Source organism: Lygodium microphyllum, chromosome 25, assembly GCF_053477565.2.
Source record: "Lygodium microphyllum isolate KBCC chromosome 25, Lygodium_microphyllum_v1.1.10, whole genome shotgun sequence".
In the NCBI taxonomy this organism is placed as follows: Eukaryota; Viridiplantae; Streptophyta; class Polypodiopsida; order Schizaeales; family Lygodiaceae; genus Lygodium; species Lygodium microphyllum.
Genome location: NC_141159.1, coordinates 131,952,911 through 131,980,235, shown reverse-complemented (window position 1 = coordinate 131,980,235; position 27,325 = coordinate 131,952,911).

Below are 27,325 nucleotides of genomic sequence, written 5' to 3'. Positions count from 1 at the left end.
TAGGACATGCAGCATCAAGCTCTCCCCAAGAATTATTTGCAGCCTTCACATGCCAACCATGATCAGTGTCTACAGGTCATATGCCATTTTCATACAATCAACGCTCAATGACATTTATCTCAAACCCATGGTCAAGTAAAGAAACACAAGGAGTTTCACGTTTCCCTATTTTCACTACCATTTCAGTGGTAGCCCTAGCCCAATGATTTCTTGTGTAATGACTGTAGGGGAGCTATAGAGCTCTACCCCGAGACCTACGGACCACTTATTGATCAAGCGTTTCAAGCCGAGCAGCCATGGCTACCTCTCACATAGCCGACACGCAATGCCTACCTTGTGGGTGTAGCAAGCTTACCTTGATGCTCAATCGAGTTCCCTCCTCTCTCTCACACTTCGGTAGCTCCACGATCCTTGTGGAAAGCTCAAGCAACCTCAATCCCTCTCCATCAAGCTCCATCCTCCATAGCCGCGCGAGATGAGAGAAGAGAAGAAGGGAAGGAAAGATGAAGATAGAAGATGGGGAGCTTCTTCTCCATGATCCCTCACTCACACACACTCACTCCCTCACTCCCTCACTCCCTCGCTCAAGCACAAGAAAGAAGGTAAAAAGTAAGAGAAGAAGAAGAAACAGCTTTAGCCACACCCAAGAATGAACTTCTCATTCACTTTTGAACTTTATATACATGCCCTACTTTTTGGGCAGTCATCTCCACTTTTTACATGGCTGGCCATTAGCCTAGGCCCTCTTTTCCTATTTCCCATCATTCTAACTTATCACATTCCCACTAATGCATACAATTGGCACAGGAATGAGCCCGGAGCTCTTTTTACAAGGATTTGGGAGCACCTTCATATTTAATGGCAATCTTTTACTCTTTTCTTTTCTCGAGGCGACACCGTCGTTCAGATTTTTAGAGTCTGACCTCCATCCAGGATGCCTTTTCCTTTCTTTGTCTTGTGCCTTCTTGGTTGTCTCCTTCATCCATTTCTCTCGCACTTCTACTCCATTTTTTGTTCCTGTGTGTTGCAGTAAACATTACCCCCCTCCTAGTGGAATGCTAGTCCCATGGCACTGGGGTGGGGAGCAGCAGGGTAGTTGGGATTGGTGCTAAGTGGAAAGGGCGGGTAGATGACCACTGTCGAAAAGGCGGCGCTGCGATGAGAGATGGTGGGGTGTGGGTTCTTGGTGATTTGGAGAGGTTCCGGCTTTCTTTGATCTACATGAAGATGCTCGGCCTTGTTTACACAGTTGGAATTTGTCATCGGTGATGACTGCCAAAATTGGGGCTCCGTTATCATTTGAAGAACACATGGTGCCAAGATGTAGCCAATGGTGGCTCGACTGAGTTATGAATAGCCTACAAGAGAAAGTTGTGCACTCCCTAAGGGGGTATCTGTCTCACGGTCTGTCAAGGGTGAGAAAGTTACGAACATCAAGGGGCACATCAAGGGTGACATGTCTGAAAGTCCTACCCTTGATGTGCCCTAAGCGTGGAGTGGGGAGAGGGGCTAGGGGTGATCCCTAGGTGCCGTGAGCAAAGTGTGTGCCTCTCTCTTTTTTTCCCTTTTTCTTTTTGTTTTCTTTTTTTTTGGAAGGCGTTTGGCTAGTGCCGATCACCATCAGTTGAAGCACGGGGAGGTCGCAGGCATTGGGATAGAAAGGCACGGCTTTGGAGATATTCTTTGATTGTAGCTCGGGCCTTCAAAGGTGTGGATGACAAAAAGGGGTGGTTACACCTTGTGAAGTGGGTGTCATTCATGTTTTCTAAGAGCTCCAACCAAAAGGAGGGGAGGAGGGATGCCCTCATCATTAATCAAGTCATGGCTCTACTATCGATGCCTAGATTGATATCAAAAAAGAGGGGGGGAGGTGAGCTTCTTCAGCGGTAGGCATAGGAATTTGAGCAACCTAACATAGTTGCAGGTGGTTAGGAAGGTAGGATCCGGTTAGGAGGAGAAGTCCAGAGGAAGCGGGTGATGGATGGAAGAATATCTTGTTGTCTAAAGACTAAGCATTCCTCGGGAGTTTGGGCATTTACATTATATATTTTAGGAAAGTCAAAATCCTCGTGAATGGCATGGTCATAGTCCACTCCATGTCAACGGGGGTAGGGCATGTAGGAGGGGTCATTTTGCTCCTCGAGGAGTGAGCTGCAAAAGGCAATCCAGGCGTCAAAATTGGTGTCCCAAATCCTCTACGGCCACTTTGGCTGCGCCTCGTAGCCTTGGATGGATTTGGGAATCCGGTTCACCTTGTCTTGCCAGTAGTCTGCAGGCTCTTGCGTCCACCGGGTCATAATTAGGCTCATTTCTTCCACCCAACGGTTCGCTAGGTCATTGGCTAGCTCCTTGATTTGGGATAGGATACTAAGCGGCAGTGCCCGGTCTAGCGAGCATGGGTAGGAGAAGGATATCTCAAAAGGCCTCGTCTGAAACTCCCGGTCACACCAAATGACCAATTCTTACTGCCAATCAATGGGGTTGGGGTCCCTTTGTAGTGGTATTGGCTCATTAGAAAATTGTATTGGCAGTGGCTGGGCTCTGCGTTGTGCATCCTCTCCCAACTCCTGTCTCCTTCTTGTGGCAGCCACAATGCACTTCGGCATGTGGGCGTCTTTAGTCTCGTCTAGTGGTAGGTCTAGTAGAGGGGGACTGGTGGGCACTTTGCGTAGTTCTTATCAGCCTCTTGGTTTGAATCCGGGCCTTCCTCAGTATCTTGTTCGGCCATGGCTGGGATTGTTTGCGATGGAGGTACGAACGCCTCCTGCTCTTTGAATCCCAGGTCTTTGAGCTCAACAGTGGAGAGGTTGGCACTGCGCAGGTAGCTGAATTGTTGTTCCTTGGTGAGTCCCGTACTAGCGGGGAGCTCCCGTTTCTGAAGACCGTACCTTAGTGCCCGGGTAGTCAATTCCAGTTTTCTTCTCACCCTTTCCACTGAATCATTGCCCTATGCTTGGGTGAAATGTAGCATGGTGCTGAGGAAGGCTTGCCTTTGTGCATGGGTGCATACATTGGCTGCTTCAGCTCTAGATTGGGCAAGCACTCTCTCACACTCTGCCACTGCCAAGCGCTCTGTTAATTGCCTGATTTTGTCAAAGTTATTTGCTTCCCAAGCATTGGCCCTTTCATCCATCTTTTTTCTTTCCTCTTCCATCGCACTCGCCAGTGTGGTCATCATCTGTTGTTGTTTGTTCGTTAAAGCCCAGAGTTGATGCCACTCCCTGGACTTCTGAGCCAGCTGTGCTTTGGCGATTTCCTTCACTTGAGTTTCTTTAATGAATTTATGCTCTACCTCACTAATTCATTCTAATCTCTCCTGTGCCAACTGCTCATGGCTCTGGATTTCTGCAAGGTGCAGTCTCCATTGCATGAAGGCCATGGCCATGAGGGCCTCAGTATCTTCATTGGCAACTTCCAACGCCCCTTGTAGCCGTTGTACCTCCTGTTGTTGTTCTTGCACTTCCGTTGTGAGGGTTGTGGACCGGCCTTGTGCCAGGAATTCTATCTCTCTTTCTAGCCTATTTTGCTCCTCGAGCTCATACTGAAGCTTTGCCATGGCGTCCCCCTGCCCCGCGCTCGGTTCACCTTCGTGAGTTGCTAATAGGTTGTACCCCTCTAGTCTGTTCGTTCTTTGCTCTAGGTCGGTATACTGCTGTACCAGCAACTTTAAACTCCATTCTCGGCCTCCAGGTTCTGTTCTTCATCCTCTAGTCATTGTCATAGGTGGTTCTCATTGTCTTAGGCCTCCTTCTTTTTTGCCTCCAGTTGGTCTTGTAACGCCTTGACCTCCCTTTCCCGGTTAGCCTCTTGCTTTGAAACTTCGAGCTTCAGGGCCACCGAGGTTTCCCTTTCTTTCTCCAGCTCCAATAGGGCCACCTTCTTTTCCTCCTTTGCCGCCTCCAGCTGCGCTAAGAGCTCGGCCACATAGGTGTCGTAGTCTGCTCCCAATGACAGGGGGATGGGAGTTGTGGTGGTCGATGCTTCGAGTTTTTGTCATTTAGGGTCTTTCCTGGATTCAGCATCAACAGTGGTAGGTCTTTTTGCGTCAGGTTCTGGGACAATATCTGCCACCTTATTGACAAGCATCTACATCATGCTCATCAGTTGGGCCGTGTCCGGAGAAGGCGAGGGCTGTGGGGCATTTTGAGGTGTCCGTTGGCATCCGCACGAAGGAGGGAGGCAGGGGGTGTAATGGTGAATTTTCCTTGCCTACGGTCATCGTGGCTGCCCTTGTGCTGCCACTCGCTTCGGCTTCATGGTGAGGACCATAGGGGTTGATTTCTCCTGGTCTGTGGGCTTCTTCAACAGACCTGCAAGTGTCCTCAACCAACTCGGCCAGTTTCTTCATGCTCAATTCGTAAGCTTCCTCTTCCGTCCTTCTCTGCCGTTCCTCTTTTGCCCTTTTTGACTCTTCTTAACTCTTGTGAGTTCTATCTCCTCCTCCTTCTATAGTTGTTCTTCCAATCCACATAACTCTTTTTGAGCCCTCTTCACCTCCACTCGCTCCCTTTTGCTCAGTGTCTTCGCCTTCTTTTGGCCCTTGCCCTCCTTCATTTGCGTTTGAGGCCCAGCCTTTTGCAGGGGTGGTACTTCAGGGTTCCCTGCATCACTAGCCGTCCTTTCACTTGAGACTTCCTCCTCTCGACGTGGTGAGTCTTGGTGCTCAATCTACTCTCCCTCCACGCCAGCACCCTTGATGGCCTCGTCAATGATTTCTGTCAATATACCTCCGTACCTGATCAAGGAGGCCTTGATTGCAGGTTTTTTCCTTATGGATCGTGTGGTGGAGGCTGGGGAATCCCCACCGGCTGGCGTTGCGGCTGGAGCTAGAAGGACAACAAAACTCTTTATAGTCTTTTGGATGAAATTGTTCTAGTCCACCTCCTTTGGGACTCCTGCCGCAATGCTCTCGAGTAGTGGTACACTGATCCTGTTCATGAGGGTGTTGTACCTATGGTTGGAGAAGAGAGAGTAGATCATTTTAGCCTACATCCTTGTTGCTGGGTCTGGAATGCCGGCTAGACTAATTCCATCAACTGTGTGTACATCTTCCTTTTTGACTCCCAGCATGGTGTATACATCTCTTTTTGGGTGTCCTTCCTTTTTGGGCACGAGTCCCAGGTCTTTTTTGATAGTGACGGCGTCAAGGAGCACCTGTACCCGTCTTTCTTGATTACCTTCCCTTACCGTGACCGTGCTGCAGCTTTGTCCTTCATTGAAATTTCTCAAGAACTTTGCGCACATGCCTTAGTCAACAGCCTGCCCGACTTTCTCTACGTACTTTTGGAGGCTGCATTTGTTCACAAGCTCTCTTATGGCTGGCTCCTCCGAGATAGCCTCATCCAGGTTCATGGTATTCTTGAAAATAGATTGGCTGAAGCCCTGTATTTCGATGCTGATTCCATATTTCGTCATCTCTACTTTCGTAAATGGAAGTCTGTCGTGTCTTGCGATGGTATGTGCCTGTCATTACCCCAGCCAATGTTAGAGTTACGATTTGATTTATTCCTAGCATATCCCAAGAAAAAAAATATGTGCGTCAGTTTACTGGGTAGATTTAAGAAGATGAAACTTTTCCAGAAATAATTAACAACCAACATCTTTTCCTCCTTGCTTTCTTTCCTATTTGAATTTAGTAGAGCGTTGTTAGCCTTCACCCTTTTGCTACCTCACTTGGTCAATCCCTTGGTTGTCACTAGCTCTTCCCTCCTCTTTTCTAAGTGGCACGAGGGAGGGAAGGCTTGCATGGGTTGTGTGGGGTGAGCTACCTAGCCATAAGCCAGGTATACAGGTTAGGGTTGTACTCAAACTGGGCATGCTGATCAAGTTTTCCTGGTTGCAGGGAAGCTTGAGTAATGTAGGTTAAGACATCATGAAAGATGTCTCCCGAGTTGAGGCGACTAGCAATGTGCAACTCCTCCTCTGTGAGGAATTAGTCAATGTACGGATGGGCTAGTACCAGGTCATCTAAGTGCAGGTTGCATGTAATGGCTAGAACTATGAATGAAAGAGGTGCCACATACGTAGGGTCGCATTCAATTGTTTTGATTAACCTCCTTTGCTTAGCATTAGTCATGATCCAGCAGCCTTTTTTCTCCCATTGGAGTCATAAGGCATACCACAGTTGCAGGAATGGAGAAGCAGAGATGGCAAGCTGCACAAGCTGCTCCAGTTCACGTTGCAGCGGAGAGCGAGCGGGCTTGCGGTATGAGGTGACTAGTCATCTGAGAACAGCTTGTTCCTTTGAGATCTCTCCATTAGCTATTAGCTGGGCCACAATTTTGGGAAACTTGATGGTCATGAGCTCATAGTCCTCCCAAGTGCATGGCAGCGAACGAACATCAAAAGCGAGGAGTTCGTCGAGAAGTCCTAGGTCAAGTCTCTCGTAGCTTCTAGCGAATGTAGTGAAGGTGTCGTACAACTCCTTGATGCATGTCACTAAGTCATTCCCAAAGGTCTCAGCGAGATCCTTGGCCGCTGATAGGAAGGATCATTTTTCGTACGAAGGTTTCTGACCTGCTGGTGGCAATAGAGCAGTTGGGCTGGACAGTAGTGACTCCCTTGCGGGGGTCGTTAATGGAATTGTGTGGAAGTTCAGTTAATTCCTCAGGGAATACGTCAGCGTATTCCTTTAGTCAAGAGGGTCCCTCATGAGACTTTTGGCTTTGATCTAATTTGTTGAGTTTTATCAGGTACACAGGTAATCCTTTTCTAGCCCCTTTTATGATCCCCGATACTTTGGCTAACTGGATTCTTGGCACTCCCGCTTCACCTTGAGTCGTAACAAACTCTTTTTCAGAGTTCCGAAAGGAAACTTGACCCTTCCCACAGTGGACGTGAGCGTCATTAGGCTTAAGCCAATCCATCCCGAGTAGACACTCATGGATACCTAAATTCATGACTCTGAATTTGACTGAGGTTTTCTTTCCTCCCAGATAGAACTCCTCCTTAGCAGTTTGCCTGGTACAAGTTACCTCACGACCGTTTGCCAATTCCACAAGTAGGGTAGGAGCTTTTACTATGGCTATCCCTAATCTTTTAGCACACACTGGTGAGATAAAGGAATGTGTACTGCCACAATCAATCAAGGTTTTGAAACCTTTACCTTGATAGTCCGACGGTGTTTGAATCACCGAGAACTGGCGATTCGGCCCCTTCTTGTGTAAAGCGGCATGGACTGTCGCTCTTTCGAATTCCGCTTCCATAGTCGGATCTTCCTCTTCTTCTGCTTCACATCTTTGCCTATTGGTAATGCAGGCAGTTCTTCCTCTTCCACGGGTGGCGGCTCCCTGACCGCGGCCTGCACCTTGACGGTGTCCCTCGCTGAGCTTGGGACATTGCCTTTTGAAGTGACCGAGTTCATTGCAGTGGAAACATCGGAGGTTTCAGCCATTACTGTGAGTAGGAACTGTAACGTGTCCACTAACATCCTCTAGGACACGTCTTAGCAGTCCATCGGAAAGGTTGTCTAGAAGACTCCACCCGGCACTCCCATGGAATGTTGCGGGTTTTGTAATCTAGGACTTTCCGCGTCTGCCCCGTAACGGAAGTGTCCTGGGCGCTTTTCACTTAGGATCGAACGGAATTGTTTGGTCGTTTGCTAACAGCGACTAGCATCAGACCCGATCGAACTACTTTACGCAGAACGCTCGGTCTGAAGCGAATTCATGCTGCACTTGGTTCAAGGAGAATAGGAAACGAGAGGGATGCAAGGCTCGACCTCTCTGCCAAAAGGCATAGACCCATTCCGTTCCCCTAAAACAGCCTGAATCGGGTAATCGGTACTTCCAAGTCATTGTTCTCCTTGCTTGCTTTGGTGATGACGATCATCCTCTGTCCATCGAAGATCTTGAGAAAAGTTCCCGGCTAACCGGGACCACCCATCCGTAGGACAGACCTATGGTCTATCCTCCGCACTTTCCTCAGTTTGTTTTAGTTATGTAATTACCTACCACATTAGTTTGACACATACAAACAGCTTCCTTGATTAACCCTGTTAAGCACTGGTTCCTTCACGTAATCTTATCACAGGTCATAAAGAAAACAATGCCAAACAACTCCTTTATTATCATTATATCCTTTTATCTTTGCAATACAAGGAGTTTCCGCCCGTAGGCGCATTCATAATCCGCCCGAAGGCTATCCAGTAATCCTTCCTGTGATTACTATCCCAAGTTTCCGCCCGTAGACTAGTATGCGGGCCTCGAGATCCAATCCCGAGTCACGTTAGTCTCTTGTGCAGGGCCCGGAAGGCGAGGGATTTACAGCCAGAGCCCCCCCTGGCACCCAAGCGTCCTCCTGCTCCAAGCAGAACTCAACGGAGAGACCTCTCACGGCGAGTTCGGTCCACGTTCCCGGCGCGGTTCACAACCCCCTTGGTTAGGGTTAGGCAGGCAGTCGGGGGTAACTGAAGCTGCCTCTTCCTTCAGGACTTTCACCTGAAGCGTTTAAATATGTTTTCCTCCTTTAGTTCTTTGAGCAAACGATGCAAACAGTGCTCTTCTAGCTGATTCAAGCACAATCAAATTCAAATGGCCGGTTGGCTGGCAAACTGTCAAGGAGTAACTCCTTATCTCCGAATGCAAACCGCATTCGATCCGGAATCAATTGCAACTTAGCAAGATTCCCATCATCCTTGGGTCAGGGTCATACCCTTCCAGTACATTAGGTTTATTGTGGCAGGATCCAGCGACCATGTCGCTTTAGATTATTGTCGAACAACTGCTTCAAGGCAATTTACTTGACTTTCTTTTTCCTTGGCACCTTTTCCCAAGGAAAGTGAATAACAGGATGATTACTCAACCTTAATAATTTAACTTCCGTCAATAACTTGTCATCCTCATTTTGAGAGATGACAATACTCTTTGCGAACAAATCCCGAGACTATACAATGTTGCGGCTTGTGCGCAAGTATTGCATCCATTCTATGGAATCCTTTTATCCATTTCCTAGTGTTCCGACTGCGGGTTTTAACCCCATCCGAGTAACAGGATTTTTGGGTATCCTTTAAGTTATTTCTAATTAGGTTTGGGTCATGATTCTAGAATGTGCAACTCTGTCGGAGTTCCACCGTGATCCTTAGGTTCACAGTTTTGTCTAAAGCGAAGGCAAATTATCCTTCCGCTAAATCCTAGTTATCCCTTAGGATTCCTATGTTTATACGATTCCTTGTGGTTCATATTGCTTAGTCAAATCAATTATGCCTGTTTGTGACAAGGATGACCCTTCTAGGGTGATAATCCAATCTACGGAATCGGATTCGCGTAAACAAGCGATTGATTGCCGTTTTCTTGGTGAGGCAAAATTAATTACTAATATGTGCGCTAACTTTCCTAGTTAAGTCAAGCCTATTACTTTGTAGTTCATGCTCTCGAACTTAAGCATTGGCGAATCATTCAATCTTTCATTGGTGTATGATAGTTTGGTTTCTAATTTTTCCTAGGGCCTACTAGGTCTTGCATCAACAGTTGTATCTACAACCTTGTAGTTGATCCTTTAGCGTCTTATGCAATTACACCTAGTTACGACCTTTTTAACGATTGATCCTTTCCTCATGAAGACTACATAATTTCCTAACATTCTCCTAACCACTAAGTCGCTGATGATACTCAAACGAAAGCTAGTGATATGCTATTCCATCTTATAACTAGGTTTCAAGTCATACGTTCGTTTTTAGTGTCCTACTAGTTCTTTTCGAACGACATCTTACGGTGCTAGACTTTTCCTATGAAATCATAATGTGCATATACGCTTAATTCATCATATCTAAGATGCAACTATTGCACATATAAACTTCGTTTCCTTGCCTAGATTCTTTACCTTAATAAAGTGCCAACTACTTGCATCTAACTTTCTAACCGTTCGTTCATTCATAATGTTCAAAAGATGCATCTCTTCCAATTTTTCCATATGCTTTTAATTTTAACGAAACCATGAATTTCCATTCCTAAGCGCGCCCAATTCATTTCATGCTTTTAATCTAAACGTAACTTGAAATTCCCTTCCTAAGCGCGCCTAACCATTTCTTATGCGGAATATAAAACAAAAGAACCTGGACTTGTGGTGACGGGGTGATGTCCACTTGCACGTTTGGCGACGAACCTCCCGCGGTTGCCTCCTGGGATCTTTTAGGAGCCATCGTAGTCGTAATTTCGACTTACGATCCCCTTTGTGCTCGTTTGCGGATGGATTCCACTTCGGAGTAGATCTTCGGCTAAAGCTTCGAACTCTCCACGAACTCGATTCGGCGCGGTAATCGGACTGCTTGCGGTTTTGACAATCTCGTCCGAAGTCTTGTTGACGGTCCTTGAGAGGTCTTTACGGCCTCACCGTCTCGTTCTTCGGAGTCCCGGTCTTAAGGCTCTTGGGGACTACGCGGTGGAAAAAGGCCCTTTGGCCAAGGGTGGAAATTTTTGCCCTTAAAAGGGGTGTCAAAGGGGTAGGAGATTGGACCGTGGGAAGGGGGTCTAGGGAGGCCCCCTATGGAAGCTTCCAAGGAAGCTTCCAAAAGCTTCTGGTGGGCACGTGGCGCAGCCCGTGGAGCGAAACGAGGCTGGCGGCCTGGGAGGTGGACAGCGCGGCGTGTGGCAGCTGGCGGCCCAGAGGCAGGGGGTCAGCGCGGACGGAGGGGGCGGGGCTGGACGGCGGCAGCTGACGGCGGCCTGGGCGCAGCGTGGCGAAGGGGTGGCAGCCGGTGGCGAGGCGGCAGCAGCACGGCAGCCCCTCCTCTTCCCTCTGTGAGTCCGTGTCCGCCCAGAATCCTCCTCCTCTCTCTCTAGTCTCTGTGCCAGCCGTAAGCACACCCCCCATCAAGGGGGTGTTTTTATAGCTAGTGGGGGTGGGGAATGGGTCTCCCCCCACGTGGGGGGAAGTTGCCCATGCAACCCCCACTTTCCCATCCCCTCACATACTCCCTTTCCTCCAGCCATGCATCGGCTGGGGGAAAGGGATAATATATAAAAAAATTTGCCTTAAATTGATTGAATTTCCCCTCCCAAGAGGGTGTTTCCGCGCGGGGTTAGCGGTTTTATCCCTCGGTTCGATTTACCACTCGCAGAGGCCCCATTTCTATCGTGTGGCTCACACATTATACGGCCAATAATCCAAATGCGAGAAATACCCTTTTCACAGGGTTTGCACGGCGTGTCGGAAGTGATTTGATCGCGTAGAAATATTACATTCTCTCCCCCTTAGAAGAATCGAGATGTCCTCATCTCGAGATAAACTGGGGATACTGAAGATTGAGAGAGCTTTCATCCATCCAGGTAGCATCCTCTTCGGGGTAATCTTTCCACTGGACGAGGCATTCTCTCAAGGTTCTAGATCTCAACTGTCTCTCCCTGACATCTAAAATCTTTTCCGGCCTTAGTTCAAGGATTCCTTGACTAGGCATTACAATTTGTTGGTCATCAAGTACATGATTTGGATTGGGTACATATTTCTTCAAAAGACTAATATGGAATACATTATGAACTTTTAGGTTGTCAGGGAGTTGCAGTTTATAAGCATTGGGTCCTAGGCATTTGAGGATTTTATATGGTCCACAGTACCTTGGACTTAGCTTCTTGCATTTACCTAGGGATAAAGAACTCTTCTTGGGGCGTACATGAATGAAGACCATGTCTCCTTCTTCGAAGATCCTCTCTTGGTGCTTCAAATCCGCATATGCCTTTTTTCTATCTTTGGCTGCTTGTATGTCTTGTCTTATTGACCTTATTTGGTCATCCATGTCCTCCAACATTTGTCTTGAAGCTTCCACTCTCAGGGTAGGATCCGAAAAATTTAGAGGACTTCGACAATCATGGCCATACAATGCCTGAAAAGGAGTCATTTGAATGCTCTGCTGATAAGAAGCATTGTAGGCAAATTCTACTAATGGTAAGTATTGAATCCACCTCTTTGGCTCTCGACAGCAGTAAGCCCTAAGAATATCCTCAATGATTTGATTCACCCGCTCTGTTTGTCCATCTGTTTGGGGATGGTAGGCAGTGCTAAAACAGAGTTGGGTCCCAATAGCTTCAAAGATAGCTTTCCAGAAGTGAGAAGTGAAAAGAGAATCTCGATCGCTAATGATCCTTCTAGGTAACCCATGTAGTTTGAATATTTCCTTAATAAACACTCTTGCGATATCGGAGGCTCTATAATTTGTCTTCACTGGAATCAGGTGTGCAACCTTAGTAAGCATGTCAACTACAACCATAATGGAGTTGTATCCTCCTTGGACTTGAGGTAAACCCACCACAAAATCCATACTGATGAATTCCCATTTCATTTGGGGAATGTCAAGTGGTTGCAATCTCCCTGGCATCATGACATGTTCAGCCTTGATGCGTTGGCAAGACAAACATTCGGTGACATATTTGAGGATGTCACCTTTGAGTCTTTCCCAATAATAACTTTTCCTGACTGCATTAAGAGTCTTTGCATAGCCGGGATGTCCGGCGAAAGGGGAATCATGTGCTTCCCACAATATCTTCTGCTTAAGTGACTGGCTTGCTGGTATACATAGCCTTGTTCTATAGTAAATAAGTCCATTGTCAACAGAAAATTCATGATACTTTGCCTGCAACTTCGGATTCTGATCCTTGGCAGATACTTCTTTTATCATTGTTTGGTAGGCTAAGTCATGGCATGCATCCTCTCTAGCTAGTTCGAGTATAGGGTTGCTTGGCATAGATACCTTCGTAGCTAGGGATCTGGCCGTTGATGGACTCTGCAAGATTAGAGAGTTTAGGAATGCCTTGCGACTAAGTGCGTCGGCAACCACATTCTCCTTTCCTGGCCGATACTTGATTTCAAAATCATATTCTTCCAATACTTCAATCCATCGGCGTTGCCTCATGTTGAGCTCATTCTGGGTAAAAATCCATTTGAGACTCTTATGATCGGTTATTAGAGTGAACTTGTTTCCCAACAAGTAATGTCTCCAAAGCTTTAGAGCATGGATGACAGCTAATAATTCCAGATCATGAGTAGCATAATTCTTTTCGTGATTCTTCAATTTCCTTGAAGAATACGCTACCGGATGACCTTCCTGCATAAGAACACACCCCAATGCCAGAATGCTAGCATCAGTTACTACCTCGAACTCCTTACTGAGATCAGGAAGTTTCAGAATAGGTGCTGATACCAAACATTGCTTCAATTGGTTGAAGCTATTTTGCTCGGGAGTTGACCATGTAATAGAAGTCTGCTTCTTTAATAAGTCAGTAAGAGGTGCTGCAATCAAAGCATAGTTTTTGATAAAGATCCTATACCATCCTGTCAAGCCAAGAAAACTCCTTATCTCTTTGACAGATACTGGTATTGGCCATTCAAGCACATCTCTGACTTTGGCTGGATCCACTGATATTCCTTCTGACGATGTATGAATCCTAGATATTCAATCTGACGTTTGAAGAATGCACACTTCTTCATTTTTGCATACAGCTTATGAGACCGCATTGTCTCTAACACAATCCGCAGTTGGGTTCATGATCTTCTTCCTGTTTAGAATAAACTAAAATATCGTCGAAGAAGACAAGCACAAAATCATCAAGATATGGCCTGAAAATATCCTGCATTAACCTGTTGAAGGTGGCAGGTGCATTTGTAAGGCCGAATGACATAACCAAGAATTCAAAGTGCCCATATCTTGTATTGAAGGCTGTTTTTGGAATATCCTCATCCTTGATCCTGATTTGATAGTAGCCTGATCTGAGATCAATTTTGGAGAAGATCTTTGCACCTTGAAGGCGATCAAGAAGCTCGTCTATTCTAGGAATAGGGTACTTGTTCTTGACTGTTGATTGATTCAATCCCCGGTAATCAATACATAGTCGAAGTGTCCCATCTTTCTTTTTCTGGAATAGAACTGGAGCTCCCCATGGCGAATTGCTTGGTCTGATGTAGCCTTGGTCTAACAGTTGCTTGAGTTGCTCCTTCAACTCAATAGCCTCTGGAATGGACATTCTATAAGGTCTCTTTGCAATTGGCGCCGCTCCGGGCATTAGCCTTATCTCATGATCAACTTCTCTTGGCGGTGGAAGTTCAGTTAATTCCTCTGGGAACACATCAGCGTATTCCTTTAGCCAAGAGGGTCCTTCATGAGCCTCTTGCTTTTGATCTAACTTGTTAAGTTTGATCAAGTACACGGGTAATCCTTTCCTAACCCCTTTTATGATCCGCGATATCTTGGCTAATTGGATTCTCGGCACTCCTGCCTCACCTTGAGTTGTGACAAACTCCCTGTCAGAGTTTCGAAAGGAAACTTGACCCTTTCCACAGTGGATGTGAGCGTCGTTAGGCTTAAGCCAATCCATTCCGAGTAGGCACTCATGGATACCCAAATTCATGACTCTGAATTTGACCGAGGTCTTCTTCCCTCCCAGATAGAACTCCTCCTTAGCAGTTTGCCTAGCACAAGTTACCTCACGACCGTTTGCCAATTCCACAAGTAGGGTAGGTGCTTCTACTGTGGCTATTCCTAATCTCCTAGCACAGGCTGGTGAGATGAAAGAATGGGTACTACCACAATCAATCAAGGTTTTGAACCCTTTACCTTGATATTCCGACGGTGTTTGAATTACCGAGAACTGGCGGTTTGGACCCTTCCTGTGTAAAGCGGCATGGACGGTTGCTCTTTCGAATTCCGCTTCCATAGTCGGGTCTTCCTCTTCTTCTGCATTACATCTTTGCCTATGGGTGATGCAGGCAGCTCTTCCTCTACCACGGTTGGCGGTTCCCCCTCCGCGGCCAACAGCTTGATGGTGTCCCTCGCTAAGCTTGGGACATTCCCTTCTGTAGTGACCGAGTTCATTGCAGTGGAAACATCGGATGTTTCGGCCATTACCGTGAGTAGGAACAAAGTTGTTGACGTTATTTGTCCTTGCTTTCTTCCTTTGTCCCTGATTGTGGCCTTGAACTCTCTTAACCTGAGGTCTGAATGCTCCTCTGCTTGGATTGCTATAAGTCCAACTCTTGATACTCCTTGGTTTAGCTTGCACTTCCTGAATTATAGGTGCTGCTCGAATGAGTGCATCCTGAAGATCTGATGGTCTCATAGATTCGAGACGAGTATTTACAGGTGGATTTAAGCCCGCGCAAAATTTGGACACCTGCTGTGTCGTATCCATTTGTGGCGCATACTTCAGAAGTGAGACAAACTTAGAGTAATATGCGTCCAGCGTGAGTCCTAACTGTTTTAACTCATAAAACTCATTCATTTTCTGAGTACGATATGCGGGTGGCAAATATCTCCCTTGTACGGCTTGCTTTAACTTCTCCCAAGTAACGGAACCCTCTGAGATCCCTTGATCCCTGCACCATTGCTTCCACCATAGTCTGGCTTCACCGGTGAGTTTCAATTTGGCGAGCATGGCCTGGTTGGTAGGTGCAGTGCCAGCGGCTTCGAAGTAGTCCTCCATAGATTCAATCCAAATTTCAGCGTCTGATTGGACGAATCTGCCTCTCCCGTCAAACTCGGGTGGCTTAATCTGTTTGAGGAGGAACTTCTTCTCCTGGATCACAGTCGTACTTGCCGTAGGGGACGAATTTGGAACTTGCGCCTGAGTAAAAGTTCTTAACGTTATTACATGATTATCTTATCTTTGTTTCCACTTATTTCGTACTCATGAAGCAACTAACTTTTTGCAATAACTTGATGCACAATTGGATAGTGAAAAGAAGTCCTTTATTTATTTATATGGCGTTCTCATACACATCTCAAATGATGATAATTACATTCAGTTTGGGGCGAACAACATAGTATTGGATTTGTCTACAGGAACTGTGTAGTAATAGGGTTTTGGGTCATGTATCTTTAGGAATCAATAATTCATCGGAAGTTCGGGATATCCTTCCCGCTGGAAACCATACTTTCCATGACGGCCCAATACCTTAATTCTATCAGCTGGGATTACACGGGTTACTTCTTCATATACATATGAGTTTAACTCAACTCTACGACCTCGAATATGCAAAGTCGAGTTCACGTGAGCTTCCACGAAAATGAACAGCTTCACGACTTTCAAATCTTCCAACCACTTGATCCTCTTCAAGTTGGTCTGTAGATAGGCGAACCGGTGGGCAGCTATGTAATAGATTCCTAAAGACCCAGTCCATCTTCGCTCTATATATAGAGGTGATGGGTTATAAATCCGCTCCAAGATGTTCATCATCTCAATTCTCTGCCTATAATGCGGAGAATGCATCGCAGTCATGAACATAATCCGGAACACCAAAAATTTGTTCCACGCCTCGTAATTCTGCAAGACAGTATTGAAGATGAGAAAATATTTGGACAGGAACAAATTCTTTACTTCACTTCTAATGAAATCTTATGAAAACAATTCCATTATAAGTCGGCTCTGATACCAACTGTAACGTGTCCACTAACATCCTCTAGGACACGTCTTAGCAGTCCATCGGAAAGGTTGTCTAGAAGACTCCACCCGGCACTCCCATGGAATGTTGCGGGTTTTGTAATCTAGGACTTTCCGCGTCTGCCCCGTAACGGAAGTGTCCTGGGCGCTTTCCACTTAGGATCGAACGGAATTGTTTGGTCGTTTGCTAACAGCGACTAGCATCAGACCCGATCGAACTACTTTACGCAGAACGCTCGGTCTGAAGCGAATTCATGCTGCACTTGGTTCAAGGAGAATAGGAAACGAGAGGGATGCAAGGCTCGACCTCTCTGCCAAAAGGCATAGACCCATTCCGTTCCCCTAAAACAGCCTGAATCGGGTAATCGGTACTTCCAAGTCATTGTTCTCCTTGCTTGCTTTGGTGATGACGATCATCCTCTGTCCATCGAAGATCTTGAGAAAAGTTCCCGGCTAACCGGGACCACCCATCCGTAGGACAGACCTATGGTCTATCCTCCGCACTTTCCTCAGTTTGTTTTAGTTATGTAATTACCTACCACATTAGTTTGACACATACAAACAGCTTCCTTGATTAACCCTGTTAAGCACTGGTTCCTTCACGTAATCTTATCACAGGTCATAAAGAAAACAATGCCAAACAACTCCTTTATTATCATTATATCCTTTTATCTTTGCAATACAAGGAGTTTCCGCCCGTAGGCGCATTCATAATCCGCCCGAAGGCTATCCAGTAATCCTTCCTGTGATTACTATCCCAAGTTTCCGCCCGTAGACTAGTATGCGGGCCTCGAGATCCAATCCCGAGTCACGTTAGTCTCTTGTGCAGGGCCCGGAAGGCGAGGGATTTACAGCCAGAGCCCCCCCTGGCACCCAAGCGTCCTCCTGCTCCAAGCAGAACTCAACGGAGAGACCTCTCACGGCGAGTTCGGTCCACGTTCCCGGCGCGGTTCACAACCCCCTTGGTTAGGGTTAGGCAGGCAGTCGGGGGTAACTGAAGCTGCCTCTTCCTTCAGGACTTTCACCTGAAGCGTTTAAATATGTTTTCCTCCTTTAGTTCTTTGAGCAAACGATGCAAACAGTGCTCTTCTAGCTGATTCAAGCACAATCAAATTCAAATGGCCGGTTGGCTGGCAAACTGTCAAGGAGTAACTCCTTATCTCCGAATGCAAACCGCATTCGATCCGGAATCAATTGCAACTTAGCAAGATTCCCATCATCCTTGGGTCAGGGTCATACCCTTCCAGTACATTAGGTTTATTGTGGCAGGATCCAGCGACCATGTCGCTTTAGATTATTGTCGAACAACTGCTTCAAGGCAATTTACTTGACTTTCTTTTTCCTTGGCACCTTTTCCCAAGGAAAGTGAATAACAGGATGATTACTCAACCTTAATAATTTAACTTCCGTCAATAACTTGTCATCCTCATTTCGAGAGATGACAATACTCTTTGCGAACAAATCCCGAGACTATACAATGTTGCGGCTTGTGCGCAAGTATTGCATCCATTCTATGGAATCCTTTTATCCATTTCCTAGTGTTCCGACTGCGGGTTTTAACCCCATCCGAGTAACAGGATTTTGGGGTATCCTTTAAGTTATTTCTAATTAGGTTTGGGTCATGATTCTAGAATGTGCAACTCTGTCGGAGTTCCACCGTGATCCTTAGGTTCACAGTTTTGTCTAAAGCGAAGGCAAATTATCCTTCCGCTAAATCCTAGTTATCCCTTAGGATTCCTATGTTTATACGATTCCTTGTGGTTCATATTGCTTAGTCAAATCAATTATGCCTGTTTGTGACAAGGATGACCCTTCTAGGGTGATAATCCAATCTACGGAATCGGATTCGCGTAAACAAGCGATTGATTGCCGTTTTCTTGGTGAGGCAAAATTAATTACTAATATGTGCGCTAACTTTCCTAGTTAAGTCAAGCCTATTACTTTGTAGTTCATGCTCTCGAACTTAAGCATTGGCGAATCATTCAATCTTTCATTGGTGTATGATAGTTTGGTTTCTAATTTTTCCTAGGGCCTACTAGGTCTTGCATCAACAGTTGTATCTACAACCTTGTAGTTGATCCTTTAGCGTCTTATGCAATTACACCTAGTTACGACCTTTTTAACGATTGATCCTTTCCTCATGAAGACTACATAATTTCCTAACATTCTCCTAACCACTAAGTCGCTGATGATACTCAAACGAAAGCTAGTGATATGCTATTCCATCTTATAACTAGGTTTCAAGTCATACGTTCGTTTTTAGTGTCCTACTAGTTCTTTTCGAACGACATCTTACGGTGCTAGACTTTTCTTATGAAATCATAATGTGCATATACGCTTAATTCATCATATCTAAGATGCAACTATTGCACATATAAACTTCGTTTCCTTGCCTAGATTCTTTACCTTAATAAAGTGCCAACTACTTGCATCTAACTTTCTAACCGTTCGTTCATTCATAATGTTCAAAAGATGCATCTCTTCCAATTTTTCCATATGCTTTTAATTTTAACGAAACCATGAATTTCCATTCCTAAGCGCGCCCAATTCATTTCATGCTTTTAATCTAAACGTAACTTGAAATTCCCTTCCTAAGTGTGCCTAACCATTTCTTATGCGGAATATAAAACGAAAGAACCTGGACTTGTGGTGACGGGGTGATGTCCACTTGCACGTTTGGCGACGAACCTCCCGCGGTTGCCTCCTGGGATCTTTTAGGAGCCATCGTAGTCGTAATTTCGACTTACGATCCCCTTTGTGCTCGTTTGCGGATGGATTCCACTTCGGAGTAGATCTTCGGCTAAAGCTTCGAACTCTCCACGAACTCGATTCGGCGCGGTAATCGGACTGCTTGCGGTTTTGACAATCTCGTCCGAAGTCTTGTTGACGGTCCTTGAGAGGTCTTTACGGCCTCACCGTCTCGTTCTTCGGAGTCCCGGTCTTAAGGCTCTTGGGGACTACGCGGTGGAAAAAGGCCCTTTGGCCAAGGGTGGAAATTTTTGCCCTTAAAAGGGGTGTCAAAGGGGTAGGAGATTGGACCATGGGAAGGGGGTCTAGGGAGGCCCCCTATGGAAGCTTCCAAGGAAGCTTCCAAAAGCTTCTGGTGGGCACGTGGCGCAGCCCGTGGAGCGAAACGAGGCTGGCGGCCTGGGAGGTGGACAGCGCGGCGTGTGGCAGCTGGCGGCCCAGAGGCAGGGGGTCAGCGCGGACGGAGGGGGCGGGGCTGGACGGCGGCAGCTGACGGCGGCCTGGGCGCAGCGTGGCGAAGGGGTGGCAGCCGATGGCGAGGCGGCAGCAGCACGGCAGCCCCTCCTCTTCCCTCTGTGAGTCCGTGTCCGCCCAGAATCCTCCTCCTCTCTCTCTAGTCTCTGTGCCAGCCGTAAGCACACCCCCCATCAAGGGGGTGTTTTTATAGCTAGTAGGGGTGGGGAATGGGTCTCCCCCCACGTGGGGGGAAGTTGCCCATGCAACCCCCACTTTCCCATCCCCTCACATACTCCCTTTCCTCCAGCCATGCATCGGCTGGGGGAAAGGGATAATATATAAAAAAATTTGCCTTAAATTGATTGAATTTCCCCTCCCAAGAGGGTGTTTCCGCGCGGGGTTAGCGGTTTTATCCCTCGGTTCGATTTACCACTCGCAGAGGCCCCATTTCTATCGTGCGGCTCACACATTATACGGCCAATAATCCAAATGCGAGAAATACCCTTTTCACAGGGTTTGCACGGCGTGTCGGAAGTGATTTGATCGCGTAGAAATATTACAGGAACAAAGTTATTGACGTTATTTGTCCTTGCTTTCTTCCTTTGTCCCTGATTGTGGCCTTGAACTCTCTTAACTTGGGGTTTGAATGCCCCTCTGTTCGGGTCGCTATAAGACCAATTTTTGTTACCCCTCGGTCTAGCTTGTACTTCCTGAATTATAGGTGCCGCTCGAATGAGTGCATCCTGAAGATCTGATGGTCGCATAGATTCGAGACGAGTATTTACAGGTGGGTTTAAGCCCGCGCAAAATTTGGACACCTGCTGCGTCGTGTCCATTTGTGGCGCATACTTTAAGAGTGAGACAAACTTAGAGTAGTAAGCGTCAAGGGTGAGTCCTAACTGTTTTAGCTCATAGAACTCATTCATTTTCTATGTACGATATGCAGGTGGCAAATATCTCCCCTGCACGGCTTGCTTTAACTTCTCCCAGGTAACGGACCCCTCTGAAGTCCCTTGATCCCTGCACCATTGTTTCCACCATAGTCTAGCTTCACCGGTGAGTTTTAATTTGGCGAGCATGGCCTGATTGGTAGGTGCAGTACCAGCTGCTTCGAAGTAATCCTCCATAGATTCAATCCAAATTTCAGCATCAGACTGGACGAATCTGCCTTTCCCGTCAAACTCGGGTGGCTTTATCTGTTTGAGGAGGAACTTCTTCTCCTGGATCACAGCGGTACTTGATGTAGGGGGCGAATTTGGAACCTGTACCTGGGGTTGTGCCTGAGTAAAAGTTTTCTTAACATTATTGTATGATAATTGATATTAGCTTATCTTTAGTTCAGCTATCTCGTAAATCATGAAGCTACTTAACTTATCGCAACAACCCTGATGCACAATCGGATATTGATAAAGGAAGTCCTTATTTATATTTACATGGGCGTAGCCTTATACAACATCTCGTGTGATGATAATCCAGTCATTACATTTAGTTTGGGGAGAACAACATTGTATTGGATTTGTCTACAGGAACTGTGTAATAGTAGGGTTTTGGGTCATGGATCTTTAGGAATCGATAATTCATCGGAAGTTCAGGATATCCTTTCCGCTGGAATCCATACTTCCCATGGCGGCCCAACACCTTAATCCTGTCGGCTGGGATTACACGGGTTACTTCCTCATATACATATGAGTTCAATTCAACCCTCCGACCTTGAATATGCAGAGTCGAATTTACGTGAGCTTCCACAAAAATGAACAGCTTCACAATTTTTAAATCTTCCAACCACTTGATCCTCTTTAGGTTGGTTTGTAGATACGCGAACCGGTGGGCAGCTATGTAGTAGATTCCTGAAGACCCAGTCCATCTTCGTTCTATATATAAAGGTGATGGATTATAAATCTGCTCCAGGATGTTCATCATTTCAATTCTCTGCCTATAATGCGGAGAATGCATTGCAATCATAAACATGATCCGGAACACCAAAAACTTGTTCCACGCTTCATAGTTCTGCAAGACAGTATTGTAGATGAGGAAATGTTTGGACAGCAACAATTTCTTTACTTCATTTTATTGAGATCTCACGAAAACAATTCCGTTGTTGGTCGGCTCTGATACCAACTGTAACGTGTCCACTAGAATCATCTAGGACACGTCTTAGTAGTCCATCGGGAAGAATGTCTGGAAAACTTCGCACGGCACTCCCTTGGAATGTTACGGGTTTTGCAATCTAGGTCTTCCCGCGTCTACCACGTAGCGGAAGTATCCTGGCCGTTTCCCACTTAGGATCGACCGGAATTAGGGTTTCCCTGTTTGGTCATTAGCTAACAGCAACTAGCGTCAGACCCGAGCGAACTACTTTACGCAGGAACACCAGGTCCGAAGTGGATTCACGCTGCACTTGGTTCAAGGAGAATGGGAAACGAGAGGGATGCAAGGCTCAACCTCTCTGCCATAAAGCATAGTCCCATTCCGTTCCCCTAAAACAGCGTAAATCGGGTAGGATGTAACTCTAGGTCATCGTTCTCATTATTAGCTTTGATGATGATGATCATCCGGTTGTTTCAAGATTTTTGAGAAAAGTTCCCGGCTAACCGGGACCACCCATCCATAGGACGGACCCATGGTCCAACCTCCGCACTTTCCTCGGTTTGTTTTAGTTATGTAATTACCTAACACATTAATTTAACATATAACAAACAGCTTCCTTGATTAATCCCGTTAATCACTGGTTCCTTCACGTAATCTTATCACGTGACATAGAAAAACAATATCAAACAACTTCTTTATTATCATATCATCATTTTATCTTTGAAATACAGAGGTTCCGCCCGTAGGCTTGTTCATAATCCGCCCGAAGGCTATCCAGTAATCCGCTAGGGATCACTATTCCAAGCTTCTGCCCGTAGACTAGTATGCGGGCCTCGAGATCCAATCCCGAGTCACGTCAGCCTCTTGTGCAGGACCCGGAAGGCGAGGGATTTACGGCCAGAGCCCCCCCTGGCACCCAAGCATCCTCCTGCTCCAAGTAGAGCTCAACGGAAAGACCTCTCGCGGCGGGTTCGGTCCACGTTCCCGGCGCGGTCAACAACCCCCTTGGTTAGGGTCAGGCAGGCAGTCGGGGGTAACTGAGCTGCCACTCCCTTCAGGCCTTCAACCTGAAGCATTTATATATCTTTCATCCTTTAATTCCTTGAACAAACAATGCAAACAGTGCTTTCTAAACTGTTACAAGCACAATCAATTCCAGTGGTCGTTTAGTTGGCAAACTGTTAAGGAGTGACTCCTTCTCTCCGAATGCATCCAGCATTCGATCCGGAATCAGTTGCAGCTTGGCAAGATTCCTATTGTCTTTGGGTTAGGGTCATACCCTGTTAACCCATCTTAACCAATGCTTTAGGTTTTGTTAATAGTAAATCCTGGCGGCCATGTCGCTTTAATTTATTGATTAATCATTTGTGTCCAAGCAAATACCTAACTTCCCTTAACTTGGCAAATTTCCCTAATGAGGACGAAGTAACAGGATGACTACCCATCCCCCTTGCAAGTTAAACTTGCGCAAGAACCTGCCAACCTCATTCCGGGGAATGGCAAAACTTTCTTGTGATCAAACCACAAGGCTATGCGACGTTGCAACTTGTTGCACAAGTGTCGCCTCCATTTCAAGAGATCATTTCACCTATTGAATGGCGTTTTCTGGTCACGAAATTATCTTCAGACGAGAAGCAGGGTTTAGGGTGTCTTTTTACCCAACCCATCCCTAATTTCACTAGATCGACAACGTTTAGTCCTAGGGTTCCAACTCAATTCGAGTTTCATCATTTTGAACGATTGATCCTTAGGGTAGGAACCCTAGATTATTGTTTGCATGAGCACCCAATTGACTCAACATTTCGGGAATGTGGTTAGGGCCATTGGGCATGAAGGTTTCGACTTAGCGACAATTGGAAAACTTGGCCGAATCCTTAACGTGCTAATACCTAGTTAGTGTTTGGGGTATCTATCGTATTGCCTGAACCATGCCATACGAATCCCTTGCCGCTAGGAGATTTGGGTAATTCACTATGCTTGTCTCGCGACAAGGATGAATCCTTCCCTAGAGATAATAAACTAGATCTAAAGAAGAAAAATAGTTTCGACTATCACCATACATGTAAACATGCGACTCACTCTATCTTTCATTGGTAAAGTAAAAATACATGATAAGCTGGATACCAACTTTCTTAGGACCTACTAGGACTTACTTCAAATAATCATGTCTACTACCTTGTTATCTACACTTTAGAATCTCATGCTTTGTTTAAATCCTGCAAACTTTCCCAAATGCAACACTTGATGAATGAATTTTATGCATGATGAAAGTGCAACAGGCAACCCTTTCATAACTACAACGTAGTTAAATGAGATTATTGTAGAGTTAGTGTTGGTATATTCTTTCTTGCAAGCACATGCCACATGCCAATCCATAGATTCATTTTTGATACACCACCATTACTTTTCGGATAACCTCCTACGGGTGTTAACAACTTTTCCCCAAGAACCATTACAATAAAGATTTTTCCTAAATTGCGACATATGCCTATTCTTTCCATGACTAGTCAAAAATACACTTAATAACTTTAGCCATATAATGATAGGCGGTAGGTGTTCTAGGCTCGCTAATTTGAAATGCATGATAAGGCAATATAATACCAAGGTCGTACGATGGATAGACAACTCACGTTCATCATATTAAAAATGTTAATAACTCCATTTCATGCCATGAGATAATTCTAGTAATCGATCAATTAGACAAATTTTCCTCAATTGCCTCTTACTTTGGCTTGGTAAATTTGAACATGCATAGATGCTTTCTATTCCGTGAGAGTTATCATACCTAATGCATTACTTTTGCGTAGAATCAAAAATCATAAAAACCTGGGTCTGTGGGCTCGGGGAGATGTCCACTTGAATGCTAGGAGATGAACCTCCCGCAGGCGCGCCTTGCAACTTCTTGGGAGCCATTGTAGACGTGATTACGGACCCCGCAGATTCCCTCTAACCTTTACTCTTGCTCTTTGAGACGGTCAGGAGTCGATACCTTCTCCTCGCGTAAGAATAGGAGCTTAATGCACCCGGTTTTAAATCGGCGGTTTTAAATCGGGGAAGGGCACATAGGGACAAGGCCTATGGACCTTATCCCTTTAGAATCTTCTTAAAGAAGCTTCTAATAGGCTTTTGACTTTCTGGAAACCACGTGGAAGAAAGGGCGACCAATGATGGAAGGAGGGGATGTCGAAGGAAGGGGAGGTGATTAGGATGATGGCAGGGAAGTACGGCGGCAGCACTTGGCGGCGTTTCTGGTGGCGGCAGCACTTCCCAGCGGAATGGCGACTTCCCCCCCTGCAGCCTCCGGCCCACGGCAATGGCAGCAGCCTCGTCTGATCCTTCCCTCAGCACGGCGACGTGTATCCCCCAGCCTCCTCCTTGTTGAGATGGCAAGCTCAACACATGTGGACATGGATGATGGACCGCCTGGTTAGATGGGTCCACACGTCTGCACTTAGCATGTCGGTGGTCATTATGACTCTCACATGGCCACTGACTCATTACTTATTATATTCAGGTTGTTACACCTATTTACAGCTGGCATAGTTATAGCGCCATTCGACTAGTGTAGTCGGTTATGCATTGTTTGACTTAGTAGGCCACTTTCCTTTTATGTTGTATCTTATCTATACTTTGTGTACATTGTAAAGTGTGTGGAAGAAGAAGAAGAAATCAGCAAGAAAACGTTTTGGCCTCCATCTCTCTTCTTGTCTCTTGAGTGAGCTTCTCCTTGTGCATTCTGTGTGTGTTCGGCGCAGCATCTTGAGCAACCCTCTCCACCACGCGATTCTTGACATGGTATCAGAGCCGCACCACTGAGAGAGGCTGATTTCGAAGGTTGAAGAAAAGGGGAAGAAGCAAGGTTCGAGCAAGCAAGCCACCGGTAAGAAGCTCTCCCATCCTTCCACTCTTTCTCTTGGATAGTGCCTGTGGAGGCACCGGAAGCAGGACAGAGAAAAAATCTCAGATTGCAGTGAGATTTGGTGTGCGTGAAGAGCACTGTATATTCTGCAGATAAGCCCTTTTTTTTTTCCCGCAGTTATTTTGGGCATTTGAGGCCGTTTCAGGGCCCGTTTTAGAGCCGCAAGTTGCGGACAGCAATTTCAGGGTACAGTGTGACTTCAGCTGTATCAACCGACAGTGAGTGCGCAGGTTACAAATTTCAGATCTGTAAGATTAAAGGTGTTTACCAGTGAGTAAACACGAGGTTTATCTGCAAACAGGTTGCAGATTGCATGTATTGTTGAGCAGACAGTGAAAAAGGCTGTCTAGTGTATTGCTGTGCACTACAGGTCGAGGATTGCAGAAGATTTGCTTGCTGTTTGGTATTATTCTTGTGATAATGGCAGAGAATAGTGGAAGCCCCATCATTGAGAAGCTTGACAAGAACAACTACCCTTCATGGAAGTTCCGTGTCACGAACTTTCTTATTGGAAAAGGCCTCTACGAGTTCGTTTCAGATGAAGAAAAGGAGCCGGAGGTGAGTGATCCTCCAACTGCAGAAGAGATAAAGGCACGAAAGGAATGGAATGCAAAAGACAAGAAGGTCATGTATTGGTTGTCTGCAGTAATTGACAATAATATGTTGGGACACATTAGAAATGCAGAGAATGCATATACAGCTTGGACCATACTTGAAAGTATGTTTTCTGTAAATACAAAGGCACGAAAGATTCAACTCAAGCAAGAGTTGAATACATTGAAGAAAGGGAAGATGTCTATAAATGAGTATGCACTGAAGGTAAGAAGCATTGCAGATGCATTGGCAGCGATTGATGCAATGCCTGATGATGATGATTTGGTGTCGTCTACCTTGGGTGGACTTAACAATGAAAAGGCTTGGAAGTCTTTTGTAACTTCCGTATATGTCAGAAAGCCATTTCCAGATTTCGATGAGTTGGTCTCCCTTATGATCACTGAAGAGATCAACATGCAGAGTGAGACATCTGAAAGAAGCGGTGAACAGGTCCAAGCTTTCTACTCCAGTTCAGGAAGGGGACGTGGCAGGTTCTCTTCAAGAGGCCGTGGTACAGGACGTGGTAGTGATAACCAGCAAAACAGATTGAATCAGCAATTTGGCGATATGCAGGTTTCAGGAGGTCGTGGTAACTTTAGAGGCAGGGGGAGCTTTAGAGGAAGAGGTGGATGGCAGAATAGAGGTTCTAACAACTCTGGTATTGTGTGCCATTACTGTGGCAAAACAGGTCATATTGCAGCCCAATGTTATGCTAAGAGAGATGATATCCGCAGTGGTAAGTTGCAGCAGGGAAACTATGCATCGTCTTCACGACAGAATGAAGACAAAAATGAACGTTTGTTCGTTATGCAGCATATGCTGAATGCTGTTACAGGAAAGGGAACGCATGAAGATGTTTGGTATGTTGATTCAGGTGCATCCAATCATATGACCAACCATGCAGAATGGTTTGGAGAGATGCAGGATTTGCAGAATGCAGGTTATGTGCAGACGGGTGATGACTCATGCCACCCAATTTCACACATTGGAAAAGTTCCCTTGTCCTTGCATGATGGTAAGACAAAGAGTCTTTCAGATGTATTACATGTACCATCTATTACAAAGAACTTAGTGTCAGTCGGTCAAATGGTAGAGCAAGGGCTACAAGTCAGATTTAATGCAAAGGGCTGCTTTGTAGAAGACTTCAATGACAAGTGCA